The sequence below is a fragment of the Camelus ferus genome, chromosome 15 (genome assembly GCF_009834535.1).
Source record: "Camelus ferus isolate YT-003-E chromosome 15, BCGSAC_Cfer_1.0, whole genome shotgun sequence".
Lineage (NCBI taxonomy): Eukaryota > Metazoa > Chordata > Mammalia > Artiodactyla > Camelidae > Camelus > Camelus ferus.
This window is the reverse complement of record NC_045710.1, coordinates 55,553,242-55,572,068: the sequence shown is the minus strand read 5'-3', so window position 1 is coordinate 55,572,068 and position 18,827 is coordinate 55,553,242. Positions and strand designations below refer to the sequence as shown.

The window sequence follows — 18,827 nt, the reverse complement described above, 5'->3', positions numbered from 1 at the left end:
AAGCCTTTACCAAATATTAGCTTAGTAAATATTACTGACCAATTTGCATGATAAACATGAATTTAATAGGTTTTAATCTTCACAAAATAGCTTGGATAAATATTCAATGGCAACTTTTTTCAGATTAATGCTTTAAAATATATTAAAAGTCTTTAAAATAATCTGATAATTGTCATACTTCATTACCCCTGGCTACCTCAAAATATTTCTAAATCAAATTAAAACAAGATATGACAATCCAGGCAGGAAGAATTGTTAACAGACACGTGCTCTTTTGCTTGCTTGTGAATCAGGGGCCCAGGTTTGACTTCCTTTTTGAGTTTAAAGTAGAAACCATAATTACTAGTCCTACTAATCATCTGCCTATAGCAAAAAAAAGGAAAAGAAAAAAGGCAAAGCATGATCACACCACATTTTATGATACAGCTATTTTTTCTCTTGTAGAGTGGTTAAAATATTCCTATGTATTTTTGTCTAAAATATCTAATTATTCATTGTGGACAGAAGTTTGAAATGTAGTTCATTGAGAAGACAAGTGTATGCAACATGTACCACTCATTGGCTTTAAAAAGTGCTCAGAAGTTTTCTAACCAGGGCCTGACTGTTATTCCTAATTAGTAGCTGTTCCTCCAAAATTCAGTACTTTTTTTTCTCATTAAGCATTTTAGCTATCAGGATTCCTCTAAATATGTCTTCATTCAGTTTTATGCTTTTATCATAAAGTTACTTTTTTTATTATGTAAGAATTATGTACTTACCAAGGGCAATCTTTGAAAAAGTTTAAGTGAAAGGAAAAATAAAACTCTAATTTCACAACTTTAAAACAATTTTTAAATTATAGTGAAATTTTAATAAAGTTAAGAATGTGGAGAATTACTGTAACATGCTTATGAGATATTTGGAAAATCTGAACCATCTTTGACGTTAGTTTTGTATGAATAAAAGTTCTATGCTAATAATTTTCAATCATTTCTAAATAAAATGATTTTAACATTTTAATTAGTTGAAAATTGGTTAATCTCAAGATTTACTTAAAGCTCTTAAAAATACTACTCAATTTTCAAAGCAACCTACTAAATTCTAAAGTATATGTAGCTCAAGACATTGAGTGTTTTATCATGGCTGGCTACTTTCTGGCAAATGAGGTTAAGACAGACTTTACATAGAGTAGTTATTTCAGAGTTTCATTTTTTATATCATTTTATTTTCATTTTGGCTTTTATTTTAAATTCTCCTTTCTTCAGTTGTTGTCTCAAAATAGAAAATTTTGATATTTCCCCAGAAATTATGAAGAGCTATAACAAGACTATTCAAAGCATACTTTTGAGAAAAGTGTGGTTACATAGTTACACATTCTGTCAAAACGTGTCACTTGCCAGGCATTCGTTGCTAAAAACCATCTGTAGATAAATAATGAAGATTGATTCAGGGCCATATAAACGGCTTACTATTTCACTTTTTCTTTCTAATGTGCTTCTTTTTTCCCCCCCTGAAATCCACTTGTATTCATGTAAAAAAAAAAAAAAAATCCCCAAAGGATAGAGAAAGAATGTGACCCCTACTTCCCAGAGCTCGGGGTCCCCACCCGGTGCTCCCCAGGGAAGTGAGGGCGATGACGCCCACTCTGGGGTGTAGGTGTCATGGGGGCGAGGCTCTTCTGGCCCGGAGTGACCCACCAGGCACCTTCCTTAGAAGTGAGGGCAGGAAGGAGGGGCAGGGGACTAACAGGGCCCTAGGAGGGTGAAGGGAAGGAGTTAATGTGGGGTGCTCACCCCAGTTTAAAAAAATAAAATTTCTAAAGATAAAAAGTTAAAAAAAAAAAAAGCATCAGTGTCTTGGCCTCCTGCCCTCCTCCCAGCGCCCACCCTGGCCCTGTGGCCATAGAGTTCACATCCAGTTCAGAGATTCATGTTCTCCTCTTGGCTCTCTAAGTCAGCACCAGACAGATGCCCGCTGCTCCCAGTCACGTGACTATTGCTGGCACAGGCCACCAGATGCCTGTCCCCTAGTCTCTCAGGTGTCTTGCCCAGCAGGCTCCAGCAGATCCCCTGGGGCAGCCTTGCCCGCTGCTTCTGACATCCCTGGGCCAGCTGGGCCAGCAGCTGGGGCTCCTCTTCCACCAGCTGTTGTAGGCCCTGCTGCTGCCTTGCCACAAGGCATTCATGCCGCTGCTTCTGGGCCTCCTCCAGCCGACGGATCGAGTTGACTGACTCAGTGATGTGCCGCCGGTTAATCTCTGTCAGTTCCGCCTCCTTATTTTTCTCTCTCGTCTTGGCCTCTGAGATACTGTTGTGGTGCTTCCCATCCAGGATCTTCTGCAGTTCCTTCTTCTCCCTGTTGTTCACCTCCTTCAGTCTCTTGAGCTGAGTCATGTGAGCATCCATGATGACCTCTCTGAGCCGCTGCTGAGTCTGTCTCAGATGCTCCAGTCTCCGCTCGGCATCTACGTCCGCCTGGGCTTCCTTCAGCTCCAGCAGACACTGCACCTGTTTCTTCTGAAACTCTTGATACAGCTTTACCTCTTCGTCCTCCTCCTTCTCGTCCTCCCCGCCTAGGACACCTGGCCGGTGCCGGCACGTGCCCTCGGCCGGAGCTTGGGCCAGGCCATCGAGCAATCGCTGAGTGAGGGCGTCCGCCTTCCGCTGATGCTGCTTGCACAGCTCCCACAGGTCTCGCTCCTGCCGGCTCCAGAGCTTCGCCAGGGCTTTATGGCCTCGGAGCTCAACCCGTGGGACCAGGGCCACCTCTGAGAGGATGCTGGCAATGAGGTCGTGGCGCTGACCTGGGCTGCTGATGGAGGCCCTGGTGGGAGAGGTGGCAGGGCCTGAGGGCCAGCGGAGGGAGACATCCAGGGGGCTGGGTGTAAGATTTGGGGTCAGCTGGGGCCCCAGCTGCTGAGGCTAGGTCTCTTGGCATCCTCTGGGCCAGCCTGAGCCTCACTCTCCCCAGTAAGGACGGCCAGCTGCTTGGCTCTGGTCCACCAGGCCAACATGCTTGGTGGGGTTGATGAGGGCCTCTGCGAAGTCCTGGTGGTCATCAGGGATGAGTGGATGCCTCGGTGTAGATGTGCAGGGCTGGCAGGCAAAGCGGCTGGTTGGCCTCCTTCCGCAGGCAGATTTAGTGGTACCCTGAGCAGATGGCAGAGACGGGCAGGATCTGGTGCCCCAGGAACCTGCCGCCCTTCTCAAAGGCCGCGATGCGCAGCAAAGCCAGCGTGGGCAGCACCACCTTGGGGAAGTCGAAGGGCTCCTCCTCCCACACTGGGTTGAACGAGTTCCCCTGAGAGGTCCGCGTGGGGTACGTGGACCGCCTGTCAATAGGGAGGCCAAACATACCCACTTCCATGTAGATGCCCATCTTCCTGTCGGACAGAAACTGACCCGAGATCACCTTGACCCGTAAGGCATTGGCCACGATGCCGTCCACGATGACCTCGGTGAAGGGGTCACAGGACTTGTCCGGGCCGCTGCACGAACTCGAGCTTGAGCAGGTAGCCACTGCACCCCCTGTACTCGAACACGCCCGCAAGGAGTTGCATCGCTACATCCAGGGTCTGAAAGTTGAGTGCAATGAGCTGACAGCCCACGTTGCAGAAGAGCTGAGGCATGTAGTTGGACAAGTCCACGCGGGTGCCCTTGGGGTAGATGCGACGCTAATGTGTTTCTGATGGTATGTTTTTGTGTAATATCTATTCATAGTTGGTTGATACAAACAAACCATCAGATCTGGTTGCTTCACATTTTAGTGGCTTGTTTATGGTTTGCCTCTTCATGTCGATTATCCTTAAGGTAATAGAAGGGAATATAGTTTATTAAACTTATCAGAAATAAAAACAAAATTTAAAAGAAAAAGTTAGCATGTAGTACTACTGTGTCCCACAGGTTCTTCTACAATGACCCCCACAACCTCCACTGGTGAGTCGGAGGAGCACAACAGGACTGCCACTGGTGTTATTGCTGTTGCCAGCACATCTGCAGATGTTACTGTATCCAGTGGTACAGCTGTCACCGTCCATAGAATTTCCGAGGAACAGCGAGTGCAAGTTACGAATCTCAGAAATTCAGGTCTGGACCCCCACATATCAAAGGATGGGCCCTCTCTCCTCATCAAGCAGATACACAAAGTACAAGGAGAAGACCAAGAAATGCTGAACAGATAGGAAGAACTAAAGAGCTTACAGCTGTAACTCATAGACGTATTGGATGTTATTTTACTTGTGCCCATTTAGTCACAGCCAAAGCTATATTTTGTTAATGATTCTAATTAGAGAATGAGCTGAAACAAAGCCAAGGTGTAGGAAGCAAAAGAAAAAGTTAAAAGTAGCTGAAAATTATAGACAGTAACAGCAAGAACCTACATAATTTGAAAGCACAAAAATTAGAATAAAACAAACCAAAGTGCAACACAAATGTTAGAGAGAGGAGGGGGTAAAAATAGAAAGAAAATAATGCATAAAGGATAGTAAAAGTAAGTACTAAGTACCTATTGCTTATTACATACCAGTTATGATACTGAGATAACATAAAAATCAAATAGCCATTTTCTATTAATAAGTGCACATATTTACCCACTGATGATTTATCGTATGTAGTAATTTTCAGAATTTGCATGAATTTTTTATGTCACACAAATGCTAATTAATTATTGAGAAAGTAGATAATTTGATTGGGAAAAAATGGAAACATTATGTCTGGTGATGATCTTATATAGCTTACTGTACTATTTCTGAAATACCTATTGCCTGACCAATGATTTAAATGAGAATAGATTTCTCATTTTGAAAAGGTGACAGGTATTCATTAATATTATGGCTCCAAATTTAATTATTCCTTAACTTCCCACTTTAATTTTTAGAGATTAAAATACCACAGAGCCAAATCATATACTGGTAATTTTCTAGTCATTACTGAAAAGCTAAAGTTAGGAAGTGTGGCAAGCATACTTTTTTCTGTTTCTTGGTAGCAAGTTTCCATGAATAATTTAGGAAAAAAATCAATGTAGTTTCAAAAAGTAAAGAGATGTTATTTGTATCAATATATGCATCAGTGAAAATATTAATTCTTTGAACCTATTTCAAGTACAAAATATCTACTCCAACTCCACTTCCAATTAGTAATCATATATTCTCCATAATGGCTATGGTTTATGTAATATGTTTAGGCATGGTTTATACAGAGCATCATATAAGTAATGGAAAACCATTCAATGCTTAGTACACACTAGGGAGAAAATTCAAGACATCTTCACATAAGTTGACTGAAAATCATATGTAAATATCTCAGAAGGTTATTTTCATCAGAATTCATACCGAAAGTACTTACTTCAATTCTCTTTAGTAAGAAGCATTCTAAAATGAATTCTTAGCATGCAGTATTCTCCTTTAAAGGATTAAATTGATACCACCCTGCCTCTCTATTCATTCTCCTACCATGAATATTTCCATTTACATGGCTATAGGGACATTATAAAATTTATGATTTGCTTAATCATGTAGACAGATTTTCTTATTACCAGAAAATAAAAATGTGTAAATATTATGAAAATATTGATTAAGAAACAAGCTCTTCTGTTTAGTGTTTTCACTCTAGAAAATTGCATGAACTAACATTGACAAACATCCCTATATTCATTTTATTACCCAGTGAATAAAAGTTGGGTAATTTGGAGACATAAGTTATTATTTATCAAGTAATAATACAAATTCTGCTTTAGCCAAAGTTTGCCATCAAGTGATGTGAGAAACTCTGGGGCTACAAATCAGTATTTCATAAAATTTAGATTGAAAAGAGAGTAAGTAGTTGTCAATTATTAGATTAAAATGATTTGAAAATTACTCAGTCTAAAATTTTGAATTACAGTCAACTAAATTTCAATTAAGCATCAAGTTTATATCCGAGGTAAATTCCAAATCAGTGCTCAAATTTTTCAGTTGTTGTCATAATCTCCCAATGCTGTTTTATACCATTTAGAGCATTTAGACTTGTTTCACCCATATTTTTCTAAAATAGTGTTTCCGAATATGACACTAATTCAATGGTACCCATCTACCTTGGAAAAATTATTTTTCAATCATTGATGTTTAAATTATGTGTATGGAAGACATTTTAAATGTTATACTCATTATTCAGTGAATTACATTATTATACTTTTATCAAATTTTAATTTTAATTAAGTTTGGTCCTTCTGACTCTTCTTCAATAACCTACTACTATTTCAGTGATTTCAGTTGGCTTGTTACCTGTATTTGACACTCAGTGTATTAACATTTGGGGCCAAAAAAAAGGTCAGCATTATAAGTAAAGGAAACCTATTATCCTATATCAATTAGGCTTAAAAAATACTCAATATACAGCTGTATTTTCATACATAAAACAATCTTTAAAGACTTGACTCTTAACAGGACCAAATTTCTAAATTGGGATTGGCTGACATGAAAACAGTATTTATTTTAAAAATCATTTCATTTCAACCAACGTGCCTTAAATGCCTACTCAGTGCCAGGCTCTGTTCTGTGAGAAATAAGATAAATAATACAATACTCCATCTTTAAGAAATTGAGATAGAGTGGAAGAGATAGAGAAATCCATGCTAGTGGGACAAGGAAGATTTTGTAAAGCTCATGGCTGATCAGAGTACTACAGGAGTTACAGGATGCATATAGGCAGTGAATTATTTGACATTTTAAATGAGTCAGTAAAGATAAGATAATATAAAATTAATTTGCTTAATTTTTCTAGATATTTTAGAGAAAAATAATTCTTGTTCCTCTTTTCCATTCTCCACAACATAGTCAGAATTAGCTTTTAAAAATGAAAATCTCATCGTATCACTCTACTGCCTTAAAGCTTCCAGTGGTTTCCTAGTGACCTTGGGGATAAAACCAAGACTTGGTGGTAACCTGTGGGAACCTCCATGATCTGGCTTTTTGCCCTTACCTCCAAATTCATCTCATGAGACTCTCATAATCACTCTGTCTTTTTGGCTAAACAGAATTGCTTTTAGTTTGTTCAGCACGCCATGTTCTTTTCCACCTCAAGCCACTCCCATAAGCTATTCCTTCTTCCTTTCAACCAGATCATTCTAATCCTCTTTTCAAGTTTCGCTTAAATTGTCACCTCTTAGAAGTTTAGGTTTTCCTGTTATAACTCATCATTTTAAGCTCTTTGAGGAAAGGAATGGATGGGTCTTGTTCATGCTACATTCCCAGTGTCTAGAGCAGCTCCTGACCCATGGACATATTTAGATAATATTTAATAAACTAATGAATATTTATAATGTCACTAGCTAGATATTTACTTCAGTTACTTAAAATCTTAAAATTCTCCAACGTAATCAAATATCTACATATTTCAGTATTAAGGATAACTACTTCCATTTGTCACAGTTATAAAAAGAGCAGTGTTTTTAATCCCTTTGAAAGGCAACAGTATTCTCATTTTATTATATTACCACTTCAAAATGTACAAAATAGAACTAGATATGAATGCCTTGCTTGTGGTCTTTTTCACATTTATACAATCAAAGGAAATTCATAAACACAAGAAAACTAAAGCTGTAAAAATAAATTTCATATGAATAAATACTGATGTAACACAATGGATGCTATTTTATTGAAATTAATTACCAGCTAAAGCATGTATTTGATAGAGATGATAACAGCATAGGTCCTTTGATGTCTTAAAGTGCATGCTGTTTTGCACTGTGATAATTTAGTATTTTTCATCATTTTTCTCTATTCACTATGCAGTTAAAACTTTCATTTTTATAATGTCTTTTGATCACTAATTCCTAATTTGTCTAATCTCAATAACTTGAGGCAATTAAAATACTTACAGTTTACCCTAATATCACTATGAGCACAAAGAAAATACAGACACTGAAACTGCACATAGTATTTGTTACTTGGTACTTGTGAATGTGTGGACTCAAATCTATATATTAATTTATGATAAATTAAATCTTAAATCACAATAATTAGTTTTTATAAATAATAGTTGTGCAATTAATGAATAATTTGGAAAAAACTTGGGATATTCATCAAGGATATATTCAATTCACTATAGAGTGACAGTCCAATTAATTTTCCTATAGTACTATAGTTAAAACATCAGTAATTCAAGCTGTCTTCTTAAAATATTTTTTTTCACTTTCTGCTTATTTGCAGTAAAAGAAAACCCTTTCCAGTTTTCTCCATTGTCTCTGACATCAAAATGAAAAGAAGTAAAAGAGAAAAATACTAATAAATTATGTTAACATAGATCTACTTTTTTTTTAAAGTCTACTTTGTTTAATGTTGTACTAAAGAAGTGTGAGTAAAACCAAAAGTAAATCAAACATTATCATGTTTGTTTATACCACAATCTCGTTTTCTATACTAACTTCACTATTCAAACAACAGAAAGTAGGTGGCAATTTAGGGACTGGAAAGAGAGAAAACCAAAAAAACTTTTCTAGCATGTTTATTCTACACTATGTATAGCTGTGCTCACAGAGATGGCTTCTCTTACCTCTCTGCTGTGAGGAACTCAGTTGTATATGCACAAAAGCTGAGGGAGACTAGAAATGATGGGTCCATATCCAGGCGCATTGTCATACAGTTCAAACAGCGGTGCAGATACCAGCTTGTAATTTTTAGGAACTGCAAACAAGGCTTTCTCTTGAAGTTGAACCAAAAACAACTTCTTACGTTCCTTAGGTTTTGTAATGTGTGCAGGAGTATATGGACACTGAGGAGGTTCAAAATTTGTTCTCCACCAGTTACCAATGCAGTAGTCAGTGACCCAGTCCTGCAGGACTGCATCTTGATGATCCAGTATCTCTGTCATTAAGCATTTTAGTCCTTCCACTTCATCTTCTCTGGGGTTAAGCTCACCACCAGGTAATTTGAAGAAAGCTGTTGGCAGCTGTGGCAGTAACACGTCGGGTAGCCGGTGCTCATGCGCAATCAGAACCCCTTCTACAATCCTTCTCATGCCAATTTTATCAAATCCCTCCCTCATACGCTGACATCTGGCTGCAACAGAGCTGCCCTTCTCATAGAGGGGCTCTTTTATACCAAAAGTATAATCGGTAAGAGGCTACAGGTTCATAGTACGCTCCAGGGTGAGGGGCTTGGTCTGCTGGATGTACTTGTTGCCGAACTGGTTGACCCCGGGGCCAGCCAGTCTGCGAGCGTCTGGGCGGGACCACGGACCTGCCGGCGAGCTCCGGCGCCAGGGGCGAGTGGAGAGGGGGAGGCAGGGCGACCGTCCCTGTGCCGGCAGCGGTCATCTGCGTCCCGCTCAGCAGCCGCCGCCCGCCGTTAAGACGAGAGCGCCAGCTTAGATCTACTTTAAACGGTACGTTAACACCACACTTTCCTTTATTAGTGTCCAGTAGTTCACGGACTGGATTTTAGTCTCCACCTTTATCACTTAATATGTGTGAGACCCTTTGCAGGTCACCATGAAATTAGGGCTCAAATTTCACATCCATAAAAGAGTATCATATTATTACATTAGGGTTGTAATGAGGATTAAACACGATATTGGGTGGAAATCCCCAAAACACTCTCAAGTATTTTTTCCCATTAGAAAGATAAAACCAAATGGCTGATTAGTTTTGAGGTCACAGAACGAGGCTGAGTCTGTTCTTTGCCCTTTGTTAGCTGTGTGATCTTGAGGAATAACTTCAGCTCTCAAATCTGCAACTTCTTAGTAACTGAGAATACCTACCTCGTAGGTAGTTATGTGAAGAAAGTTTAGCACATTTCTGAATTGTGTTTAACAAATACTAATCTTTTTTTATTATTTTCACCAAATATGTTTTAATTCTTGCTATGTGCATGACATTGTGCTGATAGTAGGAATATAAAAATGAGTAGTGCAGGCTGACATCAAGTAGTCTATATAACTTTAAAAAAGTAATTATAAGGTTATTATAAGAAACACTGCCACAGTAGCATTTTTTAAATATTATTGAAGTGAAGGATAGGGACTGACTACCTCTAAATGTCAAAGTCAACCAAGGCTGTACAGAGGATATTTGAACAAATTCTTGAGAGATAAACAAAAGTTTCAAACTAGTAAATCATGTTTATATTGCTAGGATATATTAAAAATGCTTTAAGTAGATACTTATGCCGAATAGAAATATGATGAATCTAAACCAAAATAAATAAAGGACATGTTCAACTATGTTTTAAGGAATACTTACATTTGTATAAATAAGCCTAAAAACAATTGATGTTTTTAGTTTAGAGAATATTCAGATGTTTAAAATTAGATAACATAATATCTAGTGATATTTTAAATTTCACCAGAGTAGTTTGTTGCCTTAACTGTAAGATCTCTTTTGAAATTATTTCTTAATATTTACTTAAAATAATTTTCAATAATCTCTAAACCCTATAGTTCATTATTTCAGCCCTAATAGATTTCAATTCAAAGTTGACTTAAAAATAGCCAGAAATATGTAATATGATTTAAAAATTGTAAGTAAAGAGTCATGTATTTCTAGGATTATATATTTTAAAATAGGTGGAATCTTTCAGATCATCTAATACAACACCATTATTTTATACAGGAGATTATGGTCTGGAAGAGGTTATATGAAAACCCAGCCTTCATATTGCTAGACCAGTAATCATTCATCCTTTCATTTACTCGTAGTTCATGAGAGGCTAATGTATGCAAAGCCTTGTATTAGGTCATATTAAGGTTAATGTATATGATAAACTCAGTTGGGTTTTCTTCTTCAAGAAGTTTATAGTTATACTACTAAAAATAATCATTAAAATGTGTTTTAGTCTGGATAACATTTTTAAACATTTTTTCTTATATATTATGGTAGAATATTTCTATTTGTTTTCCAAAATGTAGCCAAGTTCTCTTAGCTGTTAATGAGCAGCCTTGGTGGTTGATATTTTTAAGTAAAAAATGTGAATATATTCTTCTGGAAAAGTTTCCATATACATATGTAATAATTATAAACTCTCTTTTGTTGTTCTTCCTGGCAAAAATTTAGATGACTGTATCATCTCATGGAGTAAAATGTGTTATAAGCATCTATAGCCACTGCTGCTACTTTTTTGACATATTATAGTGAGTTCTACTATAATATGTTCAATAGCTAGTGATCATATTAATAGTATCAAGCTGCATTTTAGTTTAGTTTTTAAGGTAACATGAAATTATGTTTAACTGAAGTTGAAAAAGATGTAGACTTCCCCTCCCACAAAATGGCAATTAAAAGAAAACCTGTTTTAATTACCAGTTTGTAAATAGAACACTACGCTAACTTTCCCGTTTATTTCAAAAGTCAAATTCTATGATTTATAACAATTTTGTTTAAAACACTGGACCGTAATATGACAAAAACTCCACTGTGTGGAAGTAACAGTTCTTGGGTGCATAACATGTTCTTTTGCTAATAAGCTGTTTGACCACATGTAAAATATATTTTAAATCTTTCCAACAGTTTGCAAGCAACTAATAACATTTTCAAATTTTCTATTAATACTTCCATAGAGTATAAATTTGTAAATTGAAAATGTGTTCTTTTTATTAATCTTCATAAGCAATATCTCAATGAGGAAGTTAATGTATGGGTGGTTACTTAAATCTTTATGGATACTGATTTATGTCCATCAAGTATCAGGGTTTATTGAACATATTATCTCTGTGCTAAGCATATGATAAATTCAAAAGAAGTATAAGATACGGTCTTTATTTTCAAAGGAAGAGTTGTAGAAATAAGACTTCAGAGGAAATTATTGATCAATTCTAAAAGAAAGAATTATTACAGAATGAGTATGATATGTGAGTGTGGATGACTTATAACTGTCTTCAAACCTGTGATATGCTGTTATATGTAAGAGAGGTCCAACCTGTTCTGCCATAGGTTGTAGAACCTAGTGTATGGAACCACAGGAAGGTACAAAATAACTTATGATAGAGAAGATTCCTTTAACATTGAGTTTTGTTAAAGTATAGACTATGTACTTCAGAAAGCAGTAAATTCCAAAATCACTAATGAGATATTCATCACGAAATTGTCAAAGCGGTCATTCATAACCATAAATGTATTTTTATACTTCTAATTATTACATTTTGTTGAATAAGTTGCTTTCAGGGCAAAAGAAGATAAAAAATAAAATGTTAGAATTTACTTGGTAATAGGTTTATGCATTTTTGAAAGGTATTAGACAAGAATACTCCAAATGTCTGAGGACCTTTATGACAATATTAAGCAATGAAAATTTATTTTTTTCACAAATGATATACCTCAAAGTAACTATTTTAACATTTTTATAGAATGCTATCCTAAAAGCCACGCTTTTGAATTATTCCTATGAAGAGATTTTAAGAATTTCTTAAGACCCAATTTTTTGTTCTCCTTTAAGTAGATCTTAGGAAGCATGTATCTTTTCATATTAACTGAAACCATCATCTCATAGCAATGGTCTTATTCTATAAATGATATTTTTTTCAGATTTTCAACCTCTTTGTAATGCTCACCAGTAATCATTAATCAGACATTTATTTTGGTAGCTTATTCTTTATATTAACATATTTCTAATTTTTTATAGAATGAGCAAGCAAGGGAAAATAATAATGTATAGAACACTGATTTAAAATGGAGGCTTCCCTTTAAAGATCAGAGATGAAAATGGTTTTGTGTGAGTGTAACTGATTTCTCCAAATGGTTATCAAAGCTAATTATTTTACCTGTGAATGAGATGGTCACAATTAATGTGATGTTTATGATGTTTAAATCATTTTCCTTGTTAAAATATTTTGAAAGGGCTAGACTTCCTATTTGTGCTCAAAAGCTAGTGCCAGAGTGGACACCTCTGCCTTTTGCATTTTTGAAGAAATGGTCCAATTTTAGAGACATTTTTATCTTGTTCAGAATTATTTCAGGGCATTCTCACCCACTTTCGCAACAAGTTGCTTCCCTTGCACGTAGTTTTCTAGGGCACGTGGCTACCCTGCTGTGCACAAAGTGAAATCACACAATTAAGCTTTGCAATTTTACAAAGAGCAGAACCTTCATATGTGGCAGAACAACATGAAGTTAGGTTTGGGGTGCATTAGCATAGTATATTTTTCTTTTCATAATTATATCATTTGGATTCTAAATCATGGACTATTGCTTTTTAATATTGATACTTGATTTTTCTTTGTTTAAAGTAGTCTTCAAATGGCATTTTTTTAAAATAATACCAAATAACATAAAAGTGTCAGAAATTTCTAGATTGGTTTTATCCAGAGTCCAGAGAAGGCAGACATTTCTCACATAGCAGGCTTACATTCAGGCCAAGGGGGAAGAGGTTCCTCAACTCTCCTAAATTTTCCTGTTAGGGCGGAATACAGCCAAAGTTGATTTTACTCAAAAGACTGTATGGTGATTTGAATTTCATTTAGCAGTTTGCTTTTGCTACACCTTTTTTTATTCACCTGTTCACACTTTTAAAATAAGACATTAAGAGGCTTCACACCATGGGATTATGCTTGGCACTATCCGTTATAATTAATATTATTCAATATTCCACATTAAATTCAGTTAATGAACCTGGTTCTGCTCCATATTAAAGTAAACCGTGCTTGAAATCAGAATTTGTTGACTACTTAATTTTTTTCTATTTTTGCTTTGCATTAAAAAGAATAAATGAGGACAGTTTACACTAATTCAACTTATTTATGGTCTTCTAGGATATACACTTGGGAGTTCTGATTGGACGTATGGGAGGCTATTATTCATGGCCAGGTGGTGGTGGTGTAGATGCTAGGATTAAAGTTTCAAGATCAGATGAATGAACATATTCTACAAATATATTTGTTATCTTGGGCAATCTACTTAGCCTTTTTCTATTTTTACATTTAAAAAGGAGAAAGAATTCCATTTTGAATGGATATTTTGTGGCTTAAATAAGGCTGTAGACAGAGTACCTGTGTTCAGACAGACAACCAAGAAATGATACTGTCCCCTTCTGGAGCCTTTACAAGGAAGAAATATGCTGTAGTCACATAAAAAATTTATCAGGTAAAGATATGCAAACAAATTAAGAAAACAATTAGCAAATAGTTTTAAATTTCTTAGATAGTTAATTTCCTTAGAAATAAAATGTATAATCAATGCAACATTGACAGAGAATTATGGAAACAACTGATTTATACAGCTGTATTTAATGCTATTCATATTGATCTCATGTGTAAGTTATTACTAAAATAATGTGTAGCATTCAGTTCATTTCACATTTCTATTGGCCTCACATTTTTTTCTTTGCCAGTTTTACCTGTAATTCAGTTACTCTCCAACCTCAATACAGCCAACCTATTTAACTTTCTTTTTATCTCCTTTATCCTTGTGAATTCTTTTTGCTTCTTTAGGAGATAATTGCTAGAAAAGAGTATTGATATGTGACCTAGATTTCAAAGCATTCCCTAGGAAACAAGTAAGCAATCAATGGGAGAATGATGAGCAACAGCCATTCTTATTTCTACTTAGATGTTATCTTTTTAGGTATAAGAGTCATTATGGCCACATTAAGAGATATTGTATCTGAAAAATCAAATCTCTAATGTTTTCCATGTGACTGTGGTGTATCCATTAGAGTCTGCTGAGAAACAATGGAATATGTGCTAATTCAAGGAAGGTTCACTTAAAGGGATTGTTTCTAAATGAGTAGATATAAAGGAACCACAGGGGTCATACAGCTAGGATAGTAGCCAGGCTATCACCATTCCACCCACTGGGATGAGGGAAGGGAGATGTTGGACAGAGAGATACATATATCAGTCTGGCATGAAAGAAGGATCTGAATCAACCCCAGGCAACATAATAGGACAGACCCTGCAGAATAATCCTGATCTTATTTTCCTCCCCTTCTCCCTCCTTCTACTGGAATTCTCCAGAGGATAAGAGAGTCTGTTAATAAAGTCTAGTGCTTCTCAAATTTTAACGTGTATTAGAATCACGCAGGGGTCTTGTTAAACCATAAATTCTAACTCAGCAGGTCTTGGGGAGGGCTCAATAATCTGCTTTTCTGACACGCTCAGTGAGGATGCCAGTGCTCCTAGTGTAACGCCAGTTTGTGTAGCAGGATGTACCCTAGTCAACCTCTGTACAAAGAACAGGAAGGAGAGTAGATCTGGAAAGTCATAAGGAAAATGTAGACCACAGATGCGTTATGATGAGAGTGCTTTGTTGTCTTCAATAGCTGTGACTTTAGCAGCAGAACCCTATATGACAGTGTCAGAGTCCATCTATGCTTGTTTAAAGCAGAATCTAGGTAATGATCCCAAGCTTTCTAGTGAAGAACTTGGATAAAATACAATAATCCAAAATTAGAAGGATGAGAAAATATTGTTACTTATTAAAGTAATAACATTTTTTGTATTTTTAAAAATTATTCACTATACGAATAAAATTTGTAATGAAAGAATAGACAGTAACATATGCAGTCTATATAAAAAGACAGGTATTATCTAAGAATACTTAAATCGGTGGCAAAGGAAGTCATGAAAAAACACTTATGGTTATATATCAAATAAACAGAGTAAAATGTGTTTATAATTATATCTAATAAAATCGATGGTTGGATTTACACTTGTTTAGAGGCTGTGTTTGGGGTATCTCATTTTAAAGAGGCTGCAGGCCATAAACATTTGTTTGGGTGTCCCAAGAGTCATCTCAAAGAGATGGGCACTATTTTTACAAAAGTCAAAATGGAGATATGGAAGGCACATGTGAATGTGAAGGTAAAGAAGAATACCATGGGAGGGTAGGGATAGAGAAGAAAGTGCCCCCAACACACACAGAAAAACAATCAAATGGTGATTTCAAGTAAGTATTCCAGTGAGAAACGTTCCAAACTGCAGACCGCTGAGTTTTGGTCAAATGTTTCTCACGTGGCCGTCTATGGTGTGCTTCCCAGTGAAGATAAACAGTAAACCACGATTAAGATGAATGTTTCTCCTAAGCAATGTTGGCAGTGTAATACTAGCTATTAATTATTAAGTTAAAAATAATTCAACATGAAAAATCATAATACTTAGAAATAAACATAATTAGACCTTGTATAAATAAAACTGAAAACACACACACACACACACACACACATTTGGAATTAGAGGAAATATGGCCAAGATGGCAGAGTAGGAAGACCCAGAGCTCGCCTCCTCCCATTGGTGCCTCTGGGAGCAACCACTTACAGAGCAACTACTGATGAGGATCACCTGAAAACTAGCAGAAAATATTTTCCGTCCATCAATGAGACTGGCCTGAAGACCAGCAGTACAGATTTTCCTCAACTAAAGACATAAAGAAAGACCCACAGTGAGACAGGTAGAAGGGGTGGAGACACGGTACAGTGAGGAGACACACCGCCCAGGTGGGCGGCCCACAAAGGGGAGATGACCACGATTCCAGAGGCTCTCCCTAAGGAGTGAGTGTGGCTTTAAAGACCAGTGCAGCTTGTATACAGGAGACCTGGAGGGCTGTAGAAAACACTGTTCTTAAAAGGCATGTGCAAAATCTCACATCCTCTGAGTCTTAGCACAAAAACAGTAATTTGAAAGAAGCCTGTGTCAGATCCGGAGATAAGGAGGTAACTGAATCTCCCCTGGCAGCTGCCATTTTAGGAGCTTGTTCTTTGACAAGGACCCTAGTGATAGGAAACACCATTTTGTAGTTCTCCCTATAGCCTATCAGGGCCAGGGGCTCATCGCCCACCTGCAGAACAACACCAGTCCTGGAACCCATCAGGCCAAGCAGTCAGCCAGGCCAGGACTTGGCCCCACCCACCCTCAGGACAGAGACAGCCCCAGGGCCCCCAAGTCACACAGCAAACAATTCTAGGACACATCCCTGACCACCAGTAGGTTGGCACCAGCCCTGGGCCCCTCAGGCTGTATAGCCAGCTGCCCTGGAACACAGCCCCACCAACAGCAAGCTGACAGTCACCTTATGAAGCAGGGTCTGGAAGTCAACCAGGTGAGGAGCTAGCCAAGTCCACCAACACACACACTATAGTCGGTCATCCACAACAGAAAGGCCATGCAGGCCACAAAGGAGACATCACTAAACTGCACAGCTCTGGTGACCAGGGCAAGTATAATGCTGTGCCTCACAAAGTGTCTCCTACATAAGGCCACTTCTCCAAGGTCAGGAATCATACCTGACCTATGTTTATGTAGGTCAAAATATGCAAACAGAGAATTTGGCAAAATGATGAGACATAATAATATGCTACAAAAGGAGGAATAAGACAAAACTCAGAAAAAGATACTAAATGAGGTAAAGATACACAACTTACCTGACACAGAGTTCAGGGTGCTAATTATAAAAAGGCTCATTGAACTATAGGAAAGAATGGATGAACACAGTGACAATAACAAAGAGCTAGAGATAAGAATCAAACAGATCAGAATAATATAATTAACTATAAAAAAAAAAACACTAGAAAGAATCAACAGTAGGTTAGATGAATCAGAGGCACAGATCAGTGAACTGGAAAACAGAGTAGTAGAAATCATCCAATCAGATCAAGGAAAGGGAAAAAATATCTTTTAAGATAATTTAAGAGACCTCTGGGACACTATCAAGCACACTGAAATTCACATCATGGAGATCCCCAGGAAAGGAAGAGAGAAAATGGCAGAGAACCTATTCAAAGAAACAGCAGCTGAAAACTTCTGCAACCTGGGGAATGAAACAGACACCCTAATCCAGGAAGCACAGAGGGTCCCCAAAAGATACATCCAAAGAGTTCCACACCAAAACACATTACAATTAAAATTTCAAAAATTAAAGATAAAAAGAGAATCTCAAATGCCACAAGTGAAAAGCAACTAGTTACATGAAAAAGAGCTTCCATAAGACTATCAGCTGACTTTTCAGCAGAAAATTTGCAGGCGAGAAAGAAGGGGCACAATATATTGCAAGTGATATGATGGAGAAACTTACAATTAAGAATATTCTACTTGGCCAGGCCAACATTCAGATTTGAAGGAGAGACAGGGTTTTACAGACAAGCAAAGCTGAAAGCACTCAGCACCACTAAACTGGCTTTACAGGAAACATTGAAAGGACTCTTCTAAGCAGAAAAGACTAAACCAGATATATAAAAATCATAAAAGTAAAATCTCGTTGATACAGTCAAACATACCACAATAATGGTGGTGAGTAGCAGGAAGGTTAAAAGCAAGAGTGGTAACACCATCTACATTCACAATTAGTAGTTTCATGATACACAAAACCAACCTATAAAAGATGAAAAATACAATGCTAAAACATTAAAAGTGGAGAGGGTTACTTAAGGGTTACTTAAGGGAGGGCTGTTACAATGCATTCAAACTTAAGGGACTATCAACTTAAAATAATCATATACATATGTATGTAATTATAAATAAATCTCAAGGTAATAACCATAAACCAAAATATTAGAATAGACACACACACATACACACAAAGAGAAAGGAATCCAAACACAACACCAAAGACAGTCATCGAGTCACAAGGGAAGAAGGCAAAAGAAGAATAAACAAAAACAAAAAATCAACAAAATGGTAGTAGTGCATTCCTATCAATAATTGCTTTAGGTGTAGATGGATTAAATGCTTCAGTTGAAAGACACAGAGTTGCTGAATGGCTAAAAACAAGAATCATATCTATGCTGCCTACAAGAGATTCACTTCAGATCTAAAGACACACACAAACTGAATCTGAAGGGCTGACTATGTAATCTGTGAAGCAGAAATGAAGAAAAGCTGGGCTAGCAATATTTATATCAGACAAAATAGACTTTAAAGCAAAGACAGTAATCAGAGACAAATAAGGACACT

At 37.0% G+C, this 18,827-nt stretch overlaps 2 pseudogenes; both read right to left on the bottom strand.

Annotated features, from left to right (window-relative positions):
• Positions 1-1,861: 1,861 nt before the first annotated feature.
• On the bottom strand, positions 1,862-6,947 carry LOC116656657 (annotated as a pseudogene).
• LOC102520294 lies at positions 3,650-9,326 on the bottom strand (annotated as a pseudogene).
• Positions 9,327-18,827: the final 9,501 nt, after the last annotated feature.